This window comes from Rattus norvegicus, chromosome 7 (assembly GCF_036323735.1).
Source record: "Rattus norvegicus strain BN/NHsdMcwi chromosome 7, GRCr8, whole genome shotgun sequence".
In the NCBI taxonomy this organism is placed as follows: domain Eukaryota; kingdom Metazoa; phylum Chordata; class Mammalia; order Rodentia; family Muridae; genus Rattus; species Rattus norvegicus.
Genome location: NC_086025.1, coordinates 21,509,996 through 21,534,704, shown reverse-complemented (window position 1 = coordinate 21,534,704; position 24,709 = coordinate 21,509,996). Strand labels below are relative to the sequence as shown.

The 24,709-nt window shown below is 43.1% G+C and overlaps 1 long non-coding RNA gene across 1 annotated transcript in view; it reads right to left on the bottom strand.

Moving 5' to 3' along the window:
• Positions 1 to 418: 418 nt before the first annotated feature.
• LOC120093543 (uncharacterized) overlaps positions 419 to 24,709 on the bottom strand; it is a 94,980-nt gene continuing 70,689 nt past the window's right edge. The window contains exons 2-3 of the long non-coding RNA XR_005486795.2: positions 16,483 to 16,598; positions 419 to 14,213 (exon numbers count right to left, since the gene is read on the bottom strand). This is a non-coding gene — a long non-coding RNA (uncharacterized LOC120093543). The remainder of the gene's footprint in view (positions 14,214 to 16,482; positions 16,599 to 24,709) is intronic.

The window sequence follows — 24,709 nt, the reverse complement described above, 5'->3', positions numbered from 1 at the left end:
CTCCCTGCTGTGTAAATGAATCTTCTTTAATATAAGTGCGGCAGTGGATTAATCCAGCGGCCGTTCTCATTTACCTTCACAGAGAAACCACGATTTCTGTAAAACTACACATCAATAGCCGAGCAGTTAAATAGCATACCTCAAACGTCTATACCGAACTGGCTACCTCCCAGCCCCATCCCATAATACTTGCATATGACTACTGGATCTGGCTCTTTTGGCCCTTCTTTATGGATTCAATTCCTCTATCCTGTCGGCTCATCTAAATCTCCCTCTCTCCTTCCTCTTTTTAGAGGACATCCTGTCCTATTCTCTATTCTGCCCAACCCTTGGGTAACTTCTACTTATTGACAAGGCAGAGAATAAAGGCTAAGAACTGTTTACACAAACTTGAGACAGGAGGTTCTTCGTATCAGCATTACAATGCCCCGTCTGGACTGAAACATGACATGAGGGCAGAGAATTCAGTATTTGAATAACTCCAGGGTAAGTTTTATACCGCGTTCAAAACATTATGCCTACACTGCTGAATCTCTATGTCCTTGCCTATGACCTTTGACTCCTGTGCAGGCTTCCCCCACACCCCCGGCACAGCATTTTCCTGTCACATCCCTGCTGTAGCAACCATCACGCTCTTCATTTAAACTCAGAGCCTCTCTAGGCTAGTGACTTGGCCATGGTTAGTTCGCACCTTTGACATCTCATAAGCACAGGGTCCCATTCAGAGACAGACTAAGTGTTCCCAGAGAGAATGGATAAAGGGTGACTTCCAGACCAGCAGAGGACCCAACAACTGCACTCCTTTAGTTGACTTTTGTTATCTCTGAGTCACACATTGATGCTGTTAGTGACTTACCTTATCTGAGCTCTGTTTACCAGCAGCTTCTGTTTAGTAATTGACTGAGAGAACAGCTAATCCTGTATTGTAAAACACAACAAGAAAGGGATAAAGAAGACGACCGAGAAGGCAGATGGTCTTTGCTCAAAGTCCTTTTGCACAGTGGCTGGGTGACCTAGTGTTAGGGTTTAAATCTCGGCCCACGCCGGGACAGAAGACGCCAAGACAACATGGTTCCACGTGGAGAGGTTTAATGAGAGAAGAAGAGGAGAGGAAAGGTCAGCCATGGGCGCATGGTGGAAAGGGGGAAGGAGGAAGAAGGCAAGAACAGAGAAGAACAAAGAGTAAGAGGGAAGTAAGAGGGAAAGGAGTGGGCAAGCAGCCCCTTATATAGTCAGGCACAGCTGGCTGTTGCTAGGCAACTGTGGGGCGGAGCATACTTGGCTACTGCCAGGTAGCTGTGGGGTTGGAGCTTAGACAGAATACCAACACCTAGGGGAAGTTATTTAACTTGTCTGACCTCCAGTGTTTCATCTACTACATGGAGATGACAATTGGATAGCAAGTATTAAATTATATGCACAATTAATATATATAGAGTGGATATGACCAACCAGTCCATTGCCAATAATCAATAAATATTAGCAATTACTACTGGATAGTGTTGCTTTTTTAAATGAAGTATCATATGTGTAACAATAACATTTTTTAAAGATTAATTTATTTATTTTATGTACATGTATTTTGTGTATACTGTAGCTGTCTGCAGACACACCAGTAGAGGGCATCAGATCCTATTACAGATGGTTGTGAGCCACCATGTGGTTGCTGGAAATGAACTCAGGACCTCTGGAAGAGCGGCCAGTGTGCTTAACCTCTGAGCCATCTCTCCAGCCTCCTACCATAACATTTTAACTAACAAGCTTCATGCTGACTGTACTTATAGGCCAGGAAGACTATGCACTGTTAAGTAGTCACTGAGAAGGGAAGGAGGGTAACCCATTTGATAGCTGGAAGAACACTAAACTCAAGGTAAGGCAATCTAGTTTCTGGTTCCTATCTGTTATGTGCTGGATGAACTATACAGGCATGGTCTAACCCAGGCTTCTCCTCCCCTAGAAAGGGGAGATGAGAGGCTATCCCTTCCAGAGATGGGGACCATGGACAGAGATTACCTCTGTGGAAGAGTGATTATCACGTTCAATGTTAGGGTTCAAACCCGGACAGATGGCTGAGGTGCCTATTCAACATATCAAAGCAGATACTAGTTGCCAGGTTCTCCCAGCATCCTTCAGTCCCACAGTTAAGGGGCCCTCCTGGCGGGCATATCTCACCCCTATCCTGATTCTCCAGCCCAGAGGGCTGGGCTACCTTTCCTATGTTATCCAACCATTTTGGTTACCCATTCTCTTTGTACCTTTTGACCCCCTGGCTGCTGCAACTGGTTCCTCTCTCTCCCCTCTTCTTTCCCCTCCCCCATCTCCTCACATGACCCAACTCAAGTCTGGACATGTCTGCTCTGGACTCTCCCAGATGCCATTGCCTCTAACTATGCTCTCTCTCTCTCTCTCTCTCTCTCTCTCTCTCTCTCTCTCTCTCTCTCCCTTAACCATCCCCAATCCCCTGCATTCACTCACATTACTGAGTCACTGTGAAGGGACTTGGTGTGGACAGGGAACCCTGGCCAGCATGCCTCTGTCCTAGTTTGCTTTGGATTGGGATAAACATCATGAACAAAAGCAAGTTGGGGAGGCAAGGGTCTGGCTCATCTTACAGCTTCAGTTCTTCATGAAGGGAAGGTCAAGGCAGGAATTGAGAGACAGAAACTGAATCAAAGATCATAGAGGAATGCTGCTCACCGAGGTCTGCTCTCCACAGCTTGTTACCCTTCACACAACTCAAGACCGTCTGCTGGCCTTGGGTTATGTCAATCAACAAGCAAAAGAAAATGTCCCACAGATAGTCAGCAGGCCAGTCTGCTAGAGGCCTTTTCAACCCATGTCCTCCTCCCAGGTGACTAGAGCTTATGTCACGTGGACAAAATAACTAACTAGCACACATGCACAACAAAAATGGTCTCTCAGCTGACAAGGTAGAAGGAGATTACTAACTCTCACCAAGTTAACGCTTGCCCAATGTGAGTCGCCGGGAGCCAGAGACATGGTGGTGGATGAAGCTAAGAAAGGAGCAACCACAGCCCACAATGTCCTGCAGGCGTGGTGGTGTGTGCTGTCTTTTGGAGGAAGTATGTAAAGAGCCCAGGCTTGGTGACAGGAATATAAAGACGTGGGCTATAAGGAGGAAGGATCGATGGCAGCCAGGAACGCTACACTGAACTGGTAAGCCAGTGGTTTCACTTTCCTATCCTAACTCACTGAGAAACCGGTAACTTGGACTTCACCATGGGCAGAAATCCCAGAAGTTTGTGAGTATGATGTAGACATTAGCAGGCAGCTTGAGTTCTTCTTTTAATAAAAATAGCTTTTATAGAACAAAGTTGGGCAGATGAAGTGGATGCCTCTGGGTTTTAATTCTCTCGTGGTATAATCATAGCATACATTTGGCCAGTGCTGTATTTCAGACTCTCGTCTCAACAGCTGACTCCATAAGTATTATGATGGTTAATCTTAAATGTCAACTTGATTGGATTTAGAATTTCCGTGGACATGCATCTCTGGGTGTGTCTATGAAGACATTTCCAGAAAGGTTTAACTGAGAAAGAAAGATCCACCCCAAAATATGGGCAGCAGTAATCCAGGAACAGGAGCATCCCAGACAGATTAAAAAGGAGGAGGAGCTAAGCATTCATCTCTGTCTCTGCTCCCTGGACCAGGTACCTCCAGCCCTGCCACGTGAGCACCAGCGAGGCGCCACTCCAGAGGAAACTGCTTTCAAACTGCTTCTTTCCTCAGCTGCTTTCAAACACTCCAAGTAGCTAGGAACTAGTAACTCGTAACTAGTAACCAGTGTGAGAGTCTGCACAGTTGGAAGTGGTCTTAAGTCTGCCTTCTACTGCCTCAGCAGTTTGGGTCACATTTCTTGGGTCACTGTCCTCGTTAGACAATGAGAGCCTTTGAGTGAATGACCTCCATGCTGTCCAAGGTCACGGCACTGGGTCAGAGGATGTACCACACATGTTGTTAGTTTCTAAGGGCACGGGATTAGATTACTTGCACCTTGGGGTGCCAATGAGTGTGATCCGTGGGCTAGGGTTGTGAGAGTGGTGGAGGGGCTGCCTAACAGGTGGCATACTGCAGGAAAGGAAGAGAGGAAGGGAGGGAGAGGGGGAGGAGGAAATAGAGTCAGGGAATAAGAAGAGGAGGGGGAAAAGGAGAATGATACAGGAATGGGGCGAACAAGAGGGAGAAGGGAGGCAGGGAAGGATACAGGGAATGAGAGAAGGAGGTTAAGAAGGATAGAGAGATAGAGAGAGGGAAGAAGGGAGGGATGGAAGGAGGGATAAGAGAGGAAAGAAGGGAGGGATAGAAGGAGGGATAAGGGAGGGAAGAAGGGAGGGAAGGTGGGTTGTGTCTCCTTGTATGGAAGTAGGGGGGGAAGGGGGGAGACTTCAGAATCAAGTTGGGTGATACTGAGCAAGAGACATAGAGAGGGAGGAGGAGGAGGAAGAGACAGAGAGACAGAGAGACAGAGACAGAGAGACAGAGAAAGACAGAGAAACTTGAGAATGGAGCTGGATTATTCTGAGCCAGAGACCGAGCAACAGAGAGACAGAGGGACAGACACAGAGACAGAGAGGCTTGAGAATTTAATTGGGCAATGCTGAGTCAGTTACTTAGCCTCGGCTTCCTCATGTTTGTTCACTGCTCCTTTATTCTTCCATTCAGTAAATGTTACAAAGGCCAGACCGAGCCTGCTCCTGCAGGCCAGTGTTCAAAGGCTGTTACCAGACGCCATCATTTGTGGAAAGGAAAACAATCTATTGGGTTTTCTGGAAGAACAAAATGAGGTCAAACATTTATAATGCTAAGCCCAAGGATGGCTTATGGAGATGATCAACAACTGTTAATTATCCTTTCTCCAGCCAAAATGATGATCTTTACATGGGGGACACTCCTTATCAAAGACTTTAAAGAAAAAAATTGAAACGATCACAGAGAAAAGCCAGTTACCTTCAGACATTCAAAATTGGGTCTGGCATAAGCATGGTGAGCTGTAGCAGCTCATCTCAGAGGGGTGGCTGGAGGACACGAGGCAGAGATTTCATTGAAATCAAAATAAATCAGACCACCTAATCCAAGTCCACTTAAAGTAGTGTAATTCTGCTTGATTGTTGAGATGATGTTGTTACCAAGGGATACCGTGTATGAGGTGCCCAAGCCAAGGACATTTCCAACTTAGGCTTCTATTCTGTGAAGAGACACCATGATCATAACAACTCTTATAGAGAAAAACATTTCACTGGGGGTGGCTTACAGTTTCAGAGGTTCAGTCCGTTATCATCAATAGTGGGAAGCATGGCAGTGTGTAGGCAGACATGGTGCTGGAGAATGAATCCAGAGAGTTCTATATCTGGATTTGCTGGCAGCAGGAAGAAAATGCCACTAGACCTGGCTAAACCCGCCCAGTAGTGATATACTTTCTTTATCAAAGCCATACTTATTCCAACAAGGCCACACCGTCTAAGGCCACTCCCTTAGAAGGGGGTCATTTTCACCTAAACCATCACAGCATCCTTCTTCTACTCTTTCCCCTTCTCTGTGTGTCTTTCCTATGCTCACACTTGCACGCCCTCATGTAGATGTACACAGCGATTACACATGTGGCATACATGCATCAACATGCACAGTGCCTGTGTGCTTTGCTGGCTTCCATAAAGGTCATGTTTGTATGTCATTGGACAAGTAGTCCTTATTTTTGCTGCTCTAAGTGTGAAGAGATAGATGAATTGAGGAGTTCTTTTCTTTCTGAGGCAAGCACCAGACCTAAAACATGATTTTTCCCCCAAAAGATGGCAGAGGATGATAGGAAGAGGAGGAGTTTGAGGAGGAGAAGAAAGAAGAGGAAGAGATAAAATAGAGGAGGAGGAGAAGGAGGAGGAAGAAGAGTAATTTGGTTAGATATATCTGGGAGCCCTGAGCTGTATAATGCCCAGAGAAGACTCGCCCATGCAGAAGATATTGAAAGAATCTGGGATATCTTCTAGTAAAGAATCAGTCTAACTTTTTAAGTTTGAGGAGTGTAAGCACATGTCTGGGTTTGTGTGCTTGTCTGTGTTACAGTACCCACAGATTCTATACAGCCCATGGTTCTGAAAAACTGAGTTTGGAAATACTACACTAGCTTATGTTAGTGGCAGGCTTGCTGTGGTCCTTAGAAGACCACAGAATAGATCTTCAACTTGTCTACACCATACCCACATCCATCTCCTCCTCAATACCAGAGGTTCACTTCCACTCACAGTGGCCAAGTTATCAGCAGTTGCCAGGCAGCATCTCAGGGGGAGGTGGCTACAGATTGCTGGGCATCTGCCTCCCAGGGTTTGACATAGTCTTTGACAGTTGGCTGGTTTAGGTTTATAGCTGGGAGCCATGACTTAGACATCTGGAAATGTCTGGGAAGCTTCTCCTGAACAATTTTCTTGGGCTCTGCAGCAAGGTGGGACATAGAGGCTGTGTGTATTGTAGAAAGTTCCTTCACTTTGGCCAATGACTGCTCTAGACCCATCCAATTGCTACCATGCTGGGCTGTTGTGCACTTAGCAGCACGGTGTTTTGGCTTCTGGTGTCTTCTTTCCAGGGTTCTCCTCTGCTATTTATCTACCTAAAAAAATAATTTCTCCTCTCTCAGGGCACACTATCAGTTCTACACGCTCTAGAAGGTTTCCCTGAATATATCTACCAGCTGACATAAAAAAAAATAGGTTTCTCCCATTGAATTTTGTTGTAATCAGTTAGAAATTAATTTTTCTGACCCAGTAGACTATAAGCTACTGAAAGTAAAAGCCTTATTGTTTACAGTCATGCTGTGTTAGCAACCTTGTATATGGTTTGTGTGAAATAAGAGGAGAAGGAGGAAGAGGAAAAGGAGAGGGAAGTAGAAGAGGAGGAAGGAAGCAGGGACGAAAGGGAATGAAGTCCTAATGACCAAATCAATTATCCCAATTAATTTTGGTAAATTACCAAATTAATTTTGAGCCTGTTTCTTCTCATCTATTTCCCCAGTGGGTCATATGCATCCTTTCTCCATAATTGAAGTCATATATAATTTTCTACCCTATTGTCTTCAGCTGAGATTATATAGAAAACATGTTTCTGTGTTATCATTTCTTCAAAAGCAGCATTGCGATGGCTGTGTGACATCCCCCTGAAAAATGTACCATACTCTATTGGCTAACTTCCCAACATTTGTACATTTGTGTAGTCTTCCATTTTTTAAATTTTTGCTCTTAAAAATAATGAAGTGTGCTGGAAAGTTTGCATTTGTCTCTCCAGAGCCGCTGTCCACCCTGTCCACCACCTGGATTTTGTCAGAAGCTCCTTTGCCTCTGGATGTGGTTGGAGTCAAAAGATTGGAAGGAGCCAATACAAGCAGAGCTGGAGGGATGAGACTGGGTCATTTCTTCCCCTGGGCTGACCACATGGGGAGTCAGAGACTTGGAGGAGCCCTGTGCAAATGGCAAGTTCTAGAAACAAATTACTCCTTGCCCTTGCAGGCCTTGAGTACTGGCACCTCTCTGCTGCTAATCAAAGTCTAGTACCTCTGTGCCCCTCCCCACTCTAAGTTTGCTCTTGGTCAGTCGACATTTAAGCCTTGTGAAATTGCCCTCAAATGACTTTGCGCAGTGTCCCTTTCCAACAGAGAGTGTGTCCCGAGATGTGTGCCTGACCCTATCGATTTCTCCTTCGAGATTCCAGATAAATCTTAAAAGTAGATGAACAGATAGAAGTATGCACATGACACTTAATTTATATTGACACATTCTTTCCCAAAGGTCACTGATGGCAACTTGTGCTTCCTCCTAGTAGGGCTTAAGAACTTTAACAACTGTTATTTTTTGCTTAAATGGTGAAATTTTGTTGTGCAAGCATATGGTGCTAAAACTCCTTGCCAGGAGGAGTCGTAAACAATGTCTGCCTCTTCTCCCAAGGTTCCAACAACAAATTGAAGCACCATTCTACCAAAATTCATTTTGGGAAACCAAAGAGTTCTTTGGGCTTCCTTAAGAGCATAAGGGAGGGATTACCTACAGGAGTTTGGGTATGCTTCCTTCCCCTTTTAAGCCTTTACCTAGGAGGCATGAGGGCTTCTCCACAACCCTATAGATGGAGATCCTCCACCAGTCTTCCCCCCCCTAGGTCTGTGATGCTCTTTTGCAAAGGGGCATAGCTCTGAACTCCCCAAGATGATGGTTATTTGCCTCATGGGGTAGTTACTTATAAGAGCATGAGAAGGGGTTGGGGATTTAGCTCAGTGGTAGAGCGCTTGCCTAGGAAGCGCAAGACCCTGGGTTCGGTCCCCAGCTCCGACAAAAAAAAATAAGAGCATGAGAACCTGAGTTCACGTCCCCTGAGTTCACATAAAGAGCTCCTTGGATGTCCATTATTGTGGTACTGGAGAAGAGGAGACAGGAGGATACCCAAGGATTGCCAGTCATCTAGAATAGCTGGTTGGTAGGGGCCAGGTTCAATGGGAAGCTATCTTCTAAAAGATTGAAAAGACACCCAAAATTGAACCCTGGCTTCTACATGTATGTGCATACTCAGACAGCTTCACAGACATAGACACACCTATAAACATGGACACACATATAAACAACATGGACACACACATGTAAACATGGACACACATATAAACAGGCATACATATAAACAGGGACACACACATATAAACAGACACACATATAAACAAGGACACACACATATAAACATGGACACACACCTATAAACATGAACACACATATGAACAGGCACACATATAAACATGGACACACATATAAACATAGACACATACCTATAAACATGAACACACATATAAACAAGGACACATATAAACATAGACATACACTACACCACACACATACACACACAGAGTCACAAAATAACATTTTTGAATATTTGAAATGCTTGTAAGCAAGACACAGATTATGTTTTAGTTTGTATACGAATGATTGCTAGAAAGAAGGAATGTTTTACGTACCTCGTTTATGGGTGACCATGCCTAATTTCAGCTTGGGACCAGAAGTGGTTTTGTTTTTGTTTTTGTTTGGTTTCTTATTCATTTGGAATCCAGAATAGTCACAGATACACAGTGAGATTTCTTGGAGACGAGACCCAAGTCCAGGCATGAAGCTGCTGACAGGCTTTATGGACAGTGCCTTAGTAGCTTCCCTTGTTGCTGACAGAGCGCCTGGTATAGCAATGTCAGGGAGAACAGCTGTAATTCGATCCATGGATCAGGGGAAGCAACATGTGGCAGAGAAGGTGTGAGTGCAGGACCAGACACTACCTGTAGTAGTGAGAGCTCACTTGCTTGCCTCTCAGCATGTCGGAAGACAAATAAAGGAGTGGGCTATCAGACCACAGCCACCTCCTCATTCACCACCTTTTATTTAGTGTAGGACCTCAGCCCAGGGAACAGTGCCACCCACATTCAGGGAACGCCTTACTTCCCTCTTTGGAAATGTCCGTCATCATTCTTATTCTCCCAACACATCTGTCATGTGCCTAACTATGTAGTTGTAAATCTAATCAGGTTGGTGATGGAGATAAACTATACTAAATCTACCCATGTCAACTGGAGATTCAGAAAAATTACTTTGAACCTTAATATCTCATCTCTAACCATCAAGTTTCACGTTTATTTCAGAACGCGAAATACTCCATCCCTGGGAGACCCTGTTGCTCATCCAGCTGTCTTAGTTACTTCCTCATTGCTGTGATAAAATACCCTGACCAAAACAAAGTAAGATAAGGCTTAGTTTGACTCACAATTCAGAGGGATACAGTCCATTACATCAGGAAAGAGACAGCAGGGAAGCCATTGCAGCAGGCCCTAGGGAAGGCATGGTAGCCAGAGAAGAAGGCTGCCTGGTTGCATACATAGGAAGCAGAACATGAGCAGGAAGTAGGATTGGACTATAAAGCCTCAAGGCCCACCCCCAGTGACATATTTTTCAGTGAAGTTCTACTTCCTAAAGGTTCTACAACTTTCCCACATGCAGCCACTAGCTGGTGGCTAAGTGTCAAAAGACCAAAATCTACGGGAAAATTTTCTCATTCAAGTCTGAACACCAACTGAAATAAGCAGTTGAGTCCATTACTTGTAGCTTCAGTCTTAGGCAGGCTTTCAGAATGTGCTCAGAACGTAGCCGTATTCTTCACCAGAATATAATATGTCTGTTTCCCGAGTAGATTCCTTCCCCTCTAAAACCTCATGAGCGTGACCTTCACTCTCTGCATGTTTACCAGCAGCCTGAGCTTATGAACCCCTGGTAGAATGACTCATTAGGCTCCGCCCACAGTATTCCAGGGTTTCATTGGTCCATAACTCTAAACTTTTCCACATCCTCTTAAGATTTTAAAATCTAGTCCCAGAAGCCTCTGAGGAACAACACCTAGTCATGTAGTCATAGAACCAACCTCACTTTTCAACACAACTTTTTCCATTTGTTTTCTTATCACTGTGACCCAATAAATATATGACAAGAGAACAAGGAGTTATTTTGGTGGGTGTGATGGTTTGAATATACTAGGTCCATGGGAAGTAAAACTATTAGGTGTGGCCTTGTTGGAGTAGGTATGGCCTTTTGGAGGAAGTCTGTCACTGTGGCAGGAGGCTTTGGGGTCATATGCTTAAGCTTCTCCCAGTGAGGAAGAGAGACCCTCCTCCTGTCTGCCTTTGGATCTAGGTGTAGAACTCTCAACTCCTTCTGCAGCACCACGTCTACCTGCACCCTGCCATGCTTTCCACTATGATGATAATGGACTGAACCTCTGAAACTGTAAGCCAGCCCCAATTAAATAGATGCCTTTATGTGTTGCCTTGGTCACGGTGTCTGTTCACAGCAATGCAAACCCTAACTAAGACAGTGGATAGGATGTCATGGAGGGAGTGGTTCAAGGCTGTGGCAATAGGCAGATAAAGTGGCTTGCTCACACCTCCTTGGACCATGAAACAGAGATAAAGCAGAAAACAGGGCTATCAATAAGCCTTAAGATACAGGAAACCCCTGTTCCCCAAGTGACTTACTATTACTCAGTTGACCAGGATTCTCAAAGGTTTCATGACCTCCCAAAATAGAGCTGCCAACTGAGGACCAAGCATTTAAAGGTATGAACCCAGGGAGGGTATTTCACATTTAAAACCTCAATGTACAGCTTGAAAAATGTTCATAAACATTGTTTTCAATGAACCTACATAGTGATCCTTCTCATTTTCACTTGTAGTGTTCTATGAACACTCAAAAACTTTTAGAATATGGATCATTTAAGATTTTGGATGTTTGGGGGTCCCAGCTATAATTGCTTTATAAAGGAGTAGCTAATGGTAACTAAAATTCTTCTTCTTCTTCTTCTTCTTCTTCTTCTTCTTCTTCTTCTTCTTCTTCTTCTTCTTCTTCTTCTTCTTCCTATTATTATTATTATTATTATTATTATTATTATTATTATTATTTTATTGCAAAGCACTCTGGGTCTTTACATTTGCTATTTACTCACTCAAACCTTCACACATGTTCTGACTAATAAGCACATCCAACATCCTTTGAACCATGTCTGGTTGTAGCAGTAAATTATTTAAACTGCTTTGGCAGGTCAGAAGCACACTGCACCCACCCAAGAGCTCTCTGGATTCATGAAGGAGACACACATGCACACCCACACGCATATGCACACACACATGCACACATGCACGCGCACCACACATACACACACATACACACAGACCAATTTTGATATGTCTTGATTAACTCAATGGTTGGGCATTTCTAATCCTCCCATAGCTAGCATACGTTCTCCCCTCCAAGTTTCCTGAGTCAACTTGCTAAATCAACATTTCATCTCTGCTACCTTGGACCCAATTTTACATCTAATCCCTCTAGTTCCCCTCATAGCACGTCTTCCTCTTCCTACCCCCACCCCCTTGGTCTCTTGCATACACAATCTAAAAGTCCCACCCTGTCTCCCTGCCTAGCTGGCTGTATAGCAATTCTTTATTATTAGTCAAAGCCAAACTGAGGTCAGGTACTCTCAGGTTTGGAAGCACAGCTTTTTGGAAGCAGAAATAAATTAGAACCAATCCCCAACATCTCACCTTTTCTGTCCAATTTTTGTTTTTATAAAGGCTCTTCTCTTAGATACAAATTGAGCATAACCATAACAATTATGTAAATTACGAAGTATGATATGTAATTAACATCTAGTCCGTCAATTTGTCAATTAAATAAAGCACTCTACCATCTATCCTAACTTAAAGAGCTTACAATTCTGTACTTGAGTTATGTTCTGATTTTAGCTTGCATTACCATCTGAAAACCATCCTTTGAAATCTATATCATCTTCCTCAATGCTAAACAACTTAAGTTTAATTATAAGACTAACTAGTCTTCAATCCTGCTAGAAATCTGAGAGTGAATTATTATCTGAATATGTAGGAAGCACAAAAACAAAGCTTCCAAACTTAAAAAAAAACTGCCGAGACAGCTGACTACTTGGTCAGTTCCCTAATTTCTGATAATGTTGGAGCATCTATCCTCGGTCTTCTGGCCCAGAATCATCTGACGGACCTTGAAATGAAACAGGAAATGTGAAGGACTAGTTTGCTCTGTCTTGGCAGAGCTAAGCTGTCAACTACCCTGCACTATGAGGTCTCTCCTGGACAGCATTTTTTGGTCTGTAGATGAATTGAGCAATTTTTGTCCAGTGGCTACCTTGCCATAACTGGAGCAACTCTATATGGAGGTTTTGATGCTCTAATTCTTCTTTGAACAGGATTGGGGAAGCTCTCAGTAGCAGACATGTCTCATTGTAAAGTGTTCTTTAATAATAACATTAAATGTCATATTCTGTAAATTTGTAATGTTTCTGAAGACTATCTATGTAAGGTATATCTGAACTGTCAAATCTTAACTACTCTTGGCTTTTTCTATTTGAGTAATATTGAAAACACTTTATTATAATTAAATCAGAATCTAACATAACCATGAGTTTACTCTCTGACACTTAACTTACATTACTTAATCATCCTAAACAGTTTGTAATAGCAGTTATTAGAAGGACTGGGTCTAAACCTTGTATTCTTAAGTTAGTTGCATAGGCACTATCTAAGAGTAGCAATTTTAATTTCAAATTTTATATCAATATAAGAAACTTATATCAGTGAAAACTTTAATTCTATATAAATATATAAATTCTGTACCAACATAAGAAGTTTTAACTTCAATTTTGTATAAATTATAAAGATTTATAGCAATGTAAGATTATAGCTTCAGAATGCTTTGTTCAAGAATAAATTTAATAATCCATCCTATTTCCTTCCTGTTCAAAATTATGACCATTCCAAATTATCCCTTAAAATGACAACCTAACTATAATTCATATAATAACCAAAACCAGACACCCAAACTCAAGAAATGGGACTGATGATTCTCCGTGGATTATTCCTGCTGAATAGGGGCAATGAAAAATTCTTTAAAGATGTGGGAAGGCATAGGAAAATTAGAAGAATTGGTTACACTTAAGAAAGCTAGCTTTAGCATCTGGCATCCAGTCTCTGTATGTTTAGAAAGCTCAGGATTTGACTGAAGTTTTGATTGGATCTGTCTGAAAGGTTGGATGAAGCAAAGCCATCTGGAATCATGAAACTGTTTTGGAAGCAATTCTCTGGAAATAGCTTCAGGAGGCAGGGGGCTGGAACAGCAGGTCATTTCAGCGTCCCTGAGGATGAATCTTGTCAGAGTTGTACATTCTGCAATATATGAATCTCACAATCAAAATTCTAGTACTATAAAGATATTTGTATGGATGGTGCAAGATGCAGAGGTCAATGAAGGCTGAAATTTTTGCTCCTTGTTTGAGCAAGTGAAAGACAACTGTCCTTTTTATGAGTTAATTTTATCAATAACCAATCATAATAAATCTTCATTCATGCAAGTGGAGGATGGCACGATGAATCTTAAGGATCCCATAACTCAACAAGATTTATTGTCTAATTTTAGCTGAAGTTTTGGCTAGAGACATTTTTACATCTAAGCCAGTTATTGTGCTGTTCCCATGTCAAAGAATCAGCAAATCAAGTTACCTGTCCTGTTTGATTTCTTCGAATCTTTCCTTTCTGTAGCCAAGATCTTCAGTGGGGTCTTCCCCTGTCATATCAGATCCTCATCATCTGGAAGAGGTCCAAAGTCTTTTCTCCTTTCCTGTCAACACAAATATAGAGCCTCTCCCTCAAAATAGCATGTCCTTTGTCCGGAAATTATTAAAGATATAGCATGATCTCTGTCTCCCAGAGGGATTTTAATATCATACATACCATCAAATATTTAATCATCTTCATTTTGATAATTAGAACAACACAAAGCAATTAAAGAAATATAAACAAGGGGCTGGAGAGGCTCAGTGGTTAAGAGCATTGACTGCTCTTCCAGGGGTCCTGAGTACAAATCCCAGCAACCACATGGTGGCTCACAACCATCCATAATGGGCATATGATGCCATCTTCTGGTGTGTCTGAAGACAGCAACAGTGTACCCACATATATGAAACAAATAAATAAGTCTTTTTTTAAAAAAAGAAATATAAATAAATATTATCTGATGAGATAGTACTCCTCTGCTATCTCCTGTTTTGCTCTTACAAGATTAATTTTTAATAGTGAGATTAAGGCCTAAATTTCTACTCTCTGAGATAGGTTAGGCTACCTATCCCCTGCTTTTCCACCTATAATTTAAGACCAAAAGCTTCAATCATTTATTCATCGAAGTATACTTAAGTTCTCCCTTCTATGGAGATTACAATATCTATATATTAATATAAGTATTAGTATATAATATATAATATATATATATCCCTTCTCTTTATATAACTTGATTTAACATAAGCTTTTATTATCTGTCTGAGTTAAGTATTTTCTACTTGCCCCCTGCTCTTTGACCTGTAATTTAAGATCAAAAGCCTCAAAATAAATATTTATTCATCTATGTATACTTAAGAACATTTAAACATTATCATTATACTCCCTTCTATCCTTAAAAACAATTAAATCGAATTTAATATATCTCTATCCTTTACTTATCTGGTTGTGGGAGGCAGGCAACTTCTATTGTTGCCTCTCTCCACCTTCCTTGGAGCAGCCAGCCTGTCTGTTGGCATAGCAGGGGCTCGCAGGGGTTCCCAGGGGCTCTCTGAGCCCAAACTTTTTAAACTAGCAAACTTCAGGAAGAAATCTTCACTTTGGCTCAGGCAAAATCTGTAGCCTGTTAAGAAGCCAATTCTCCTCCCCTCCTCCTAATCTTATATCATGGCATGTGTGTATTCCACCCAAAATCTATAAATACATTTTAATAGTGAGTTCTTGCCTGCCGCATTGCACACCATCTGTGGCGGTAAATTAGTTAAACTGCTTTGGCTCCTGGTGGGTCACATGCGAGCTGCACCTGCCCAAGAGCTCTCTGGATTTGTGAATCACAAGCATGCACGCACGCACACACGCACACCAGCTATGTTTGATATGCCTTGAACTAGTTCAATGACTGGGCATTTCGAATCTTTCCACCCCCAGCTAGCATACATTCTCCCCTCCAATTTTCCTGAGTCAGCTTGCTAAATCAACATTTCATCTCTGCTACCTCAGATCCAGTTAGGGGAGTGGTCTCCAGGGCCATTTTCCCTAATTCCCTAATTCTTACATGGCTGGTTTGGTTCTTTCCTGAAGCTCTTACATCTAATCCCTCTGTTTCTCCTCATGGTGTTTCTGCCTCTTCCTCCCCCCTCCCTTGGTCTGTTGCCTACGAAATCTAAAACTTCTGTCCGCCCGGTTTTCCTGCTCAACCAATGGTTGTACTGCAACTCTCCACTATCAATTTAAGCCAGCTGGGGCAGGGACCCTCAGGTCTGGAAGCGCAGTTTTTTGGGAGCGGAAATAAGACCAAGCATTAGACCCAATCCCCAACATCTGAATCCTGTTTCTGATGCCCAGCCCCATCGCAAGCCTTGACTTTTATCCAGCGAGATGTGAGTTGGCATGATCTCATTTTATTGATGCTTCACGGTGTCAAGCAAAAATGGAAAAGTTAAAATTCCACTAGATAGACAAACTGTTCTCAGATACTCTCAATTCACATATCACAAACATTAAGGGCTTGGAAGGCCATTGGATACTATAAACAGCCCGGTAACACTTGAGCATTGTTCTACTACTTAGAGGGAAATGTTCGAGATTCATCACTCAGAGAAAAAGAGGGGTTGAGAAAACAAACATAAAAATCCCTTTCTAATTTCCATTTTAGAATAGAAGGAAGAATTTTGGGGGCAGAGCGTGGTCAGTGTTATGGTCTGTAAGCACGTGTCTCCTGGGAGAGGCCGTACTGCCAGACGAACCTGGCGCCTTGGTGGTTTGGACACTGTTCCCTCTCCCAGATTCCTCTCTTCGAAATAGAACATTCCTGCCTCCCCACACCCTGTCCTAACCTTTGCGCTTTCCATTCTCGGAGCATCAGCCTCACTCTTCTTGTTTTCTTGTTCCTTCCTCCTTTCTCCGATGAGATGAACAGTAGCAAGCAGCACTCCGTTCTCTTGGGTTAGCTCTGCCGTGGAGGAAAGTGGTTACTTTTGCAGAAGAACCAGATGCTATTTTTGTGCTCTGTGGCTTTGCAGGGATTTTTAGTTTTGCAAGAGGCTGTGTTTTATGTATTATAGCCTTAGATTTCAGCTTGTTGCACTGGATAGCCAAACCCTAGTTTTTAATTTCGTCCTGCTTTGGCTAGTAATGATGAGTCTGGAATTGGAAACTAGATTCAGAAGCAACTCTTCCTTTTATCCTTGAACAAGTTCCCCTTGTTCAGTCTCAAAAGGAGCTAAAGTTGAAGGAGGAGGAGGAGGAGGAGGAGGAGTTGGAGAGAAGAAGAAGAAGGAGGAGGAGGAGGAGGAGAAGAAGAAGAGGAAGAGGAAGAGGAAGAGGAAGAAGAAGAAGAAGAAGAAGAAGAAGAAGAAGAAGAAGAAGAAGAAGAAGAAGAAGAAGAAGAAGAAGAAGAAGAGGAGGAGGAGGAGGAGGAGGAGGAGGAGGAGGAAGAAGAAGAAGAAGAGGAGGAGGAGGAAGAAGAAGAGGAAGAAGAAGAAGAAGAAGATGAAGAAGAAGAAGAAGAAGAAGAAGAAGAAGAAGAAGAAGAAGAAGAAGAAGAAGAAGAAGAAGAAGAAGAAGAAGAAGAAAGAAAGAAGTTGGGAGGAAAAGAATGACCCAATGCTCCAGTCCTATTGATGTCTGTGCCATCCATGGGTGTGGTCATCCAGATGTTCACTCCTCCAGATGTGCAGGCTTTCCCAGCTCCAAGCAGACCCACCTGTGCTGGGAGAACCCGAGGTGTTCTGAGGTCAAGGTGCTTGCCTTCAAGTCATAGTGTAAAACCCAAGGCAATCGTTCCCCGGCTGCTGGGTGTTCGGAATGTGGTTCTGTTGGGTCTGCACATCATCCTGGCTTTGGGCTCCCGGCAGAGAAGAGTCCACTTGTCCAAGGAAATGTCTGTAATACATGTTAAGTGGCCTGCGGGAGAGCCTTCTCATTTATTGGCTGAAACATTGAAATGGAAAACATGCAGCGAGCACTGGGGCCCCACAGACTCTGCTCCTTCCCAGGAAATGGGGTGAGGAGAGATGAAACAAACACGTGAAGCCAGGCGGCCCACATGCCTGGGTGTTTCACAATGCAAAAAGCATCTGTCAGGTGGAAGTCCTGGGCATGAGCATTGGAATTTACAGGGACAGATTGACTTCCGGTCTCTTGCCGGCCTTCCATTCCCACTGCTACGGGAATAAACTTTTCCATTAAGCAAGAAGAAATTCATCTCCGCTCGACAATGCTCACTTAAGGCATTGGATGCACACATCCTGAATGCCAGTGTCTGAGGCCAGAGATGAATAAGGCAGAGACCCCTACGTTCAAGGATCTTGCTCTGCAATGGGAAGGGGAAGCTGGAAACAATTGGCAGAGCCCCATGGTGTCTCTGAGAATAGAGAAACATCCAAAAGGACTTGGGGAGCAACCTGGGGGATGTGGCGGCCTATAAATGCAGAGCCCACCTCCAGCAGAAAGACAGAGCAAAGCTCTGACCCATAATTCTTCCTGTCTGAAAGAAAAGCAGGAATAGAAATGGAGAAGAGCCGGGGGAAAAGAAGGTCCAGCGACAGGCCCAAAGTGGGATCCAGCTCAAGGGGAGGCTCCAAGACCTGACACCATTACTGAGGCTATGGGGCACTCACAAAAAGGGACCCACCATGACTGCCCCGGAAAAGACCCAACAAGCAGCTGTAAGAGTCAGATGCAGATATGTGTACCCAACCAATGAACAGAAGCTGCTGGTCCCTCTGGTTGAATTAGGGAAAAGCTGGAGGAAGCTGAGGAGGAGGGCGACCCTGTAGGAGGACCAGCAGTCTCAACTAACCTAGACCCCTGACATCTCTTAGACACTGGATCACCAACCAGGCAGCAAACACCAGCTGAGATGACGCCTCCAACACATATAGAGCAGAGGACTGGCAGGTCTGGGTTCAGTCAGAGAAGAGGCACCTAACCTTCAAGAGACTCGAGGCCCCAAGAAGTTTAGAGGTCTGGTATGGTGGGCAGGGTGGGAACATCCTTGTGGAGATGGGGGTGGGTGGGGTGGGGTGAGGGGGCAGGAGGAGGTATGGGATGTGGAACAGTCTGAGGATGGACTGGGAGGGGAATAAAATCCAGAGTGTAGGGCTGGGGATTTGGCTCAGCGGTAGAGCGCTTGCCTAGTAAGCGCAAGGCCCTGGGTTCGGTCCCCAGCTCCGAAAAAAAGAAAAAAGAAAAAAAAAAACCCAGAGTGTAAAAATTAAATAAATAATAAGAATAAATAAATAGTACTGGAAATTTGCTATTTGAGCCTAACAATGTTCCACTTTCTTTTCCTCTTTATAACATCACTTCACTTTTTACTTGGTCATTCACCCCTTTCACAAGCAGTTGTCTGTATCACTAGCCCAGGAAAGGGACCAGATTGATTAAAGCTTATTCTGGTGTCCCCTGTCCCACTGATCAGGGCCATTCAGGGTTCTCAGGGTATATAATCCAGTTCAGATTTGTGTATTCAGGATGGGGGGTGGAAGGAGGATTTGAAGGAAGAAGCTCAGTTGCTTTTTAAAAAGAAGTGCTGACAAAAATCAGCTCTCCTAGCCAGCTGAAGGTTCTCCAGGGATTCTTTGTTCTGTAGGAGAACCTTGTGGGGGAGGATGTCACTGAAGGTTGAGAACAAAAGGGAAAGGTCTCTGAGGTTTTGTGCTCTGGTTCAGGCATTACAAGCACTGTCTAAAAGCCATTGTGTAACTCAGAAGCTCTGCAGTTGGGTGGGCTGATAAGCCCTCTTTATTTTCTCAACTCCTATGGGTGGTCTTCCCTAATATTTGCTGTGATGGTTATTCCTGCTTGTCAACTTGGCTACATCTGGAATGAACTACAATCCAAAAGTGGAGGGCTCACCTGTGATCCAGATCTTATGTCTGGAGGACACAAGCTACTGACCTGGATTTTGACATGGAGATGTTGAGGCATAGTGGCCATGAAAAGCTTAGGCCCAGGCAACATGGTACATGCATTTAATCCCAGGAGACTGAGGCAAGCAGATCTGTGAGTTCAAGGTCAGCTGGGTACAAAGCAAATTCCAGATCCAGGTAGCTCAGAGGAGGGTCTTGAAGTCCAGGTCCACATTGACTCACTTCCTCCTACAAGGCCACGCCCATTCCAACAAGGCCACACCTCCAAATAGTGCCTCTCCCTGGGCCAAGTATATTCAAGCCACCACACTTGCATTCAAAGATAGAAGAATTTCTGCCAGTAACAGTCGCTAGCCATTGTGCAGCAAGTACCATGTGCTGATCACTCTGCTCCACACCTTCTACAATTTGCACCACAACCTTAGGAAAGAGAGCATCTCAGTCATATTTTACATATTAGAGAATTAAGATTTTTTTAGAAGATGAGGGTAGCTTAGTGGCAAAGCACTTGTGAAGCCCTGGGTTCAATCCACAGAACCACAAAACATAAATGAATCAGATTACACAGGTGGAATCAATTGCCCCAAAGCACAAAGAATATATTTGCATATTGCTAGGAGGTCCAGTCAAATGGGGACTGAAACTAGCTATTGGATTAAGTGAAGTGAAGTGCATCAGGAATCTTAGAGAAAACCTTTTGGGTGCATGTAGAGACTAATGGCTGAATTAAGTTCACTGGGGATGACTAGACATCAAGGAAAAGGAGGCGGCCATGTGAATAATATTTTGGAGAAATTTCAGCATAAATCATGTCCTCAAGCCTAAGTGAAATGTACTTGTGACCCAAAGTCAATTGAGGCTGTCTTAAAGTTTCAGAGGGTCAGTCCATTACCATCACAGTGGGAAGCATGGCGGCATGCAGGTAGACATGGTGCTGGAGTTGGCAAGAGTTCTACGTCTTGATCCAAAGTCAGCCAGGAGGAGACTATCTTCCCCAGGAAGCCAGGAGGAAAGTCTCTCTTTTACATGGGGTGGAGCTTGAGCTCTAGGAAACCTCAAAGACCACCTAAACAGTGACACACTTCCTCCAACAAGGCCACACCCCCTAATAGCGTCACTTCCCTTGGGCTACACATATTCAAATCACCACATTCACTCTAAACAAAGATCTGGCAAAGATCCATTCTCTTGATGCCCTATGAGATACTAGTCACAGTCATGTGTCTTTCTCCTATGACCAAATTAAAATCCATTTTTTGTATCTATTCATAGACTGAAACTCTAACAAAGGTATTTGACCAAGAGTCCTGCAGAGACTCTCGTGGCACTTGCCTCAGAAAATATACCACAAAGAAAGCAGGCAAGATAGAAGAATGAGAAGAACTATCGAAAGACGTGATACCAAATGGATGAGTATTCCTATGTTTATGTGTGTGTTCATATATGTGTATATTCATTTATAGGGGCAGAGGACATAAGGAGAAGGCAAACTATACACATAATTAAAATTTCACAAGCAAAGGAAGAATAAAATAATGTAAGAAATATTTGAAGACTTTAAGGCTAAAAGCTTTCTAAAATGAGATGTTAATACGTAGATTGAAGAGGATGATCATCTATCAATACACAGAACAGAGAGAGAGAGAGAGAGAGAGAGAGAGAGAGACAGAGACAGAGACAGAGACAGAGACAGAGACAGAGACAGAGACAGAGAGATCCCAATCAGGATACTAGGAATAAACCCAGGCACATCATAATGAAATTTCAGTAAAACAAGCAAACCAAATCGAGGTAATTTCCAAAGACTCAACTGTTACATTGACAGCAATCAAGAAAGACAGCCACCTGAATGGCCCTGAGGGAGCCTGGAGAGCACAGAACAATAGTCCCAAGAGAAGCAACCCAACTGGATCTGACAGGAGATGCTGGTTAGTTGTGAGTTCTCTACACAGCTAGGTAGACCATAGAGACATGCTCACACTTAAACTGAGTTTGGGCCAAAAGACAAAATATTCTATGGGAAAACTGAAGCTGTAGAAAATACTGTAACCTGCCAAAGTGACAAAGCTGTAGCTAAATCTAGGCAAATATCTGTATTTTTGAAGGACTGACCAGTTACAAAAGAAAGCAATATTTTGTCAGTCTTGCAATTTGGTTTAGTGATAACTGAGATTAGCAGCAACAGTGTTCTGAACTTAAAGAAGAGGTTAAGGGTTGAAAAGTTCTAAATATTTTCCCTCACTCAGGAGAAATGTAGAATATAGATTAATATTAGACTTTTAATTATATTATAATTGATTATATTAAGCTCCAACTAGACCAAGATCCACCCTTCTGCCATATCCTCCTCTTCCCTGCTTTGTTTCCTCTCTGTTTGTATGTCTGTCTCTGTCTCTGTCCTCTCTCTGTCTCTGTCTCTGTCCCTGTCTCTGTCCTCTCTTTGTCACTCTCTCTCTCCCTCTCTGTCTCTCTCCGTCTCTTCCAAAGAGACTATGCTGAAGTAGATGTCCTGGTCCTCTGCCTTTTACAGTCTTTCTCATGCCCTTTCTTGCCCAGACCTTAAGTGTTAGAGTAATGGAAAAGAGCTAACACTAGTGGATCATGGATTGTAGGATGATATTCTTTACTTCCTGCTTTCTTATGATGGGTTTCAGTACTTCTCAATTTTATAAAATGGGTCTATAATGCTTTATATTTAAAAAGCCGTAAAAAAATTAAAGCAGCAATTGCCATCGGTGGTGTGAGAAGCTAATTAATTCTGGAGTCTGATAAAGGCAGTAGAAGAGTTGTCTGTACTAGGAGACATAGAGACACGTAAAACTCAGTAACATTAAGGCCATCTCCAAAATTAAAATTCTAAGTGCTTGATGTGTTATTTTTGTCCATCCAGATTTCTCTTCTCTTTTTTCTTTTCTTTTTTCTCCTTCTTTTCTTCCTTCATTTCTTTTCTTCTTACCCCTTCCCCATCTCCTCCCCTCCTTCTCTGTTCTTCTCTTCCTCCTCCTCATCTTTTTTCCTCCTCTTCCTCCTCCTTCTCTTTCTCTAGTACTTGAGATCAAAGGACTGTCTTACACATGCCAGGCAAATACTCCAGTACTGACTCTCATGTCTACCTTCCCAGTTCACTCTTGTGAGTTGTAAAATCAGGAAAGTCTTCAGGAACATAAGTCACCCAGCCCTGGGGTCTATACAGCGTCCCTCTGCACTTTGGAATCTACTTGGGAACTTGTGTGTCATAGCAGTCTGTCTTCTACTGGGATGCACCAAATTTGAGCCCTGCTCTGCACCCCATGCGCTGTATGATCTTGGGGGAAATTCACTGAGGTCAATTCCCTAACATCTAACTATGTAAGGGAATACAATACAGGGCAGGGCTGGAAGTAATAACTTCCCTGAAGAATGTTAGGAAACTCCCTGACTGCTCTGGGACACTGTGTGAGTAAGGGCCAAACTTCACCAAAGACCAAGTGGACTCTTGCCCAGTGACTTAGGTTTGTCAAGGGAGAAGAATAAAGGGGTGGCCTGAACACAAGTTGAAACAGCTGTCTCTGGCTCCAAGAGTGCAAGGCTAGGCTAGAATTCTCACATCCTGAAGGGTTACCAAGCTTGCTCAGCAGAGGCCACCAGACCTTGAGTGTGATGCTAAGACCTGAATCCTAAGTGCACTGTGCCTGCTCCAACTCTACAGTAGTGGGAGACATTTTGTTGACTCTGGGATGACCTCCACCCTAGATGGGGGAAAACAGTTTCTTCTGTCTCTAGCTTCTTTCCAAATAGGTGTAGGTATAAGACATACTCTGGTGTACTATAACCACCAGAGTATACTATCTTGTTGGAATTTAAAATAAACCTCCAGAAATACATACTGGATGCTTGAACTGCTTTCCTAAATAAATAATCATGTACCTTCTGTTTTAACACCCCCTGGAGCCCAAGAATTGCATGCTTATCTTGGTCACCTATCATGTTATTTTTCTTTCATGACCCAAAAACCCCTCAGTGGTCATGAGCGAAACTCATCTTCTTGGAGCTCTTTGCTTCTAGGTCATAGAATGACCATGTTATTTAGGATTCTCATCAGTTTCATAGTTTAGACTAAGTGCACCCTGACTATGTGGCTAAGCTGGGACACTCTCCTGGTTAAATAAGACATAAGATTATCTCAGAGTCAACTAGGTCAGTTCTAGTCTCCCTTCCTTAAAAACAAAACAGAACTGGTATCTAAGAAAACTTAGGTTACTTCCTAGATTAATCAAGGGAGTTGTTTTCTTTAGTAGGAAGGACAATGAGGCCAAGAACTGGTGATTTGGGGGGGACTACGTATGCTAGAGAGAACCAGTTGACTCCCAAGATCTAACCCTTCTGTTCTGATGGCTATCGGGGAGAAAGCAATTGGAAGCATTGTGAAACATGAATTCTTCTGAAAGGACTCGTCATGAGCTACATGAATTATGACACATATGCTGTGGTTTTACTTGCATTATAGAAGCCTTAAACATTGGGAAGTTTTGGCCACGCAGTACAGTGCTGCACACTGTGTGGATTCTGCAGTCTGCAGTTGGGCTGGTTTCCTCAGAATATTCCAGGAAGCATATAAAAGTCAGATTGCTGGGTGTCACCTCTTAGTCTTTAAGAGGCCTAGAGCATTTGTACTCTGGAAAGCTCTGGAAGCATTTTTACATGATGAACCAGAATGAAAACAAGGAACAAGAGTACCAGTTTTGGGGGTTAGGGATTTAGCTCAGTGGTAGAGCAGTTGCCTAGCCAAAAAAAAAAAAAAAGAGTACCAGTTTTGGTACTAGTCATACCCCTATTCCATTACTTTGTCTCAGATTTATTCTAGGCACAGAAGAACCAGCTGTAAACATACAATGCACACATCACACACACACACATACACACACACACACACATACATATCACACACACATACACACATCACACACATATACATACACATCACACATACACACATCACACACATATACATACACATCACACATACACACATCACACTCATACACATACACATCACACATACACACATCACACACAATACACACATCACACACACATAGCACATATACATCATACATATCACACACATATACACACATCACATACATCATCACACACACACATCACACTCATCGCATACATCACACGTCACACATATACAGACATCACA